Below are 861 nucleotides of genomic sequence, written 5' to 3'. Positions count from 1 at the left end.
TTGAGCTCCCCATCTAGCTAAAGGAAAAAAATGGCTAATATACATTCCGATTCTAATTATGCATTCTTTATAGCTCACTGTCACGCCACTATCTGGAAGGAACGGGGATTTTCTGACTACCAAAGGGTCCCCATAGTAAACGGTAAATTAATAGTTCATCTCTTACAGGCTCTTCAGCTGCCAGCAAAAGTAGCCATCAACCATTGCAAAGAACATCAAACTGGTAACTCTCTTGTCTCCCTCCAAAGGCAGTTAATATCCTTAGCACGAGTCACCCTACAAAATCGCCAAGCTCTTGACTTATTAACAGCAGATAAAAGAGGAACATGCATGTTTCTAAATAAAGATTATTGTTATATTAATGAATCGGGCATAGTTAAACAAAATGTTAAGGTACTCCGCGCACCATGGCCAATCAAATCAGGAAACGTCAGTGGAGCACCACCAGCGTCTCGTGGTTTCAAAATCCTGCCATGGCCTGGGTTACCCCCCTCATCACGTCTCTGATAATAATCCATGTACTTTTGCTTTTAGCTCTGTGTGTGTTTAGATTCTTGCAGGAACAGATGAAAGATATCTCCAACCTGACCTTCAATCAGCTTCTTAACCCTTAGAGTCCTCTGCTGACCGGCCCAGCCCCCAAAACTTCCAACTCTTAATCCCCTTCTTCGTCCTATCTCAGCAGGAAGTAGTTAAGACAGAAAACATTGCCCCATTTCCAAGAAGTTTGGAATGTTGGGGCCGGGTCTGAACTAGGCAGCCCCCGTTTGGACTAAGCTGAAGCAGGTCCGGGCCCTGCACCTCTCAAAGGTCCAGCAGCAGCCAGCATCAGAGAAGATAACCGGTGAAACCAGATGTTAC

The sequence above is a fragment of the Echinops telfairi genome, unplaced genomic scaffold, assembly GCF_000313985.2.
Source record: "Echinops telfairi isolate 266 unplaced genomic scaffold, ASM31398v2 ScPeMD7_7475;HRSCAF=8513, whole genome shotgun sequence".
Lineage (NCBI taxonomy): Eukaryota > Metazoa > Chordata > Mammalia > Afrosoricida > Tenrecidae > Echinops > Echinops telfairi.
Note: the sequence above shows the minus strand (reverse complement) of the source record.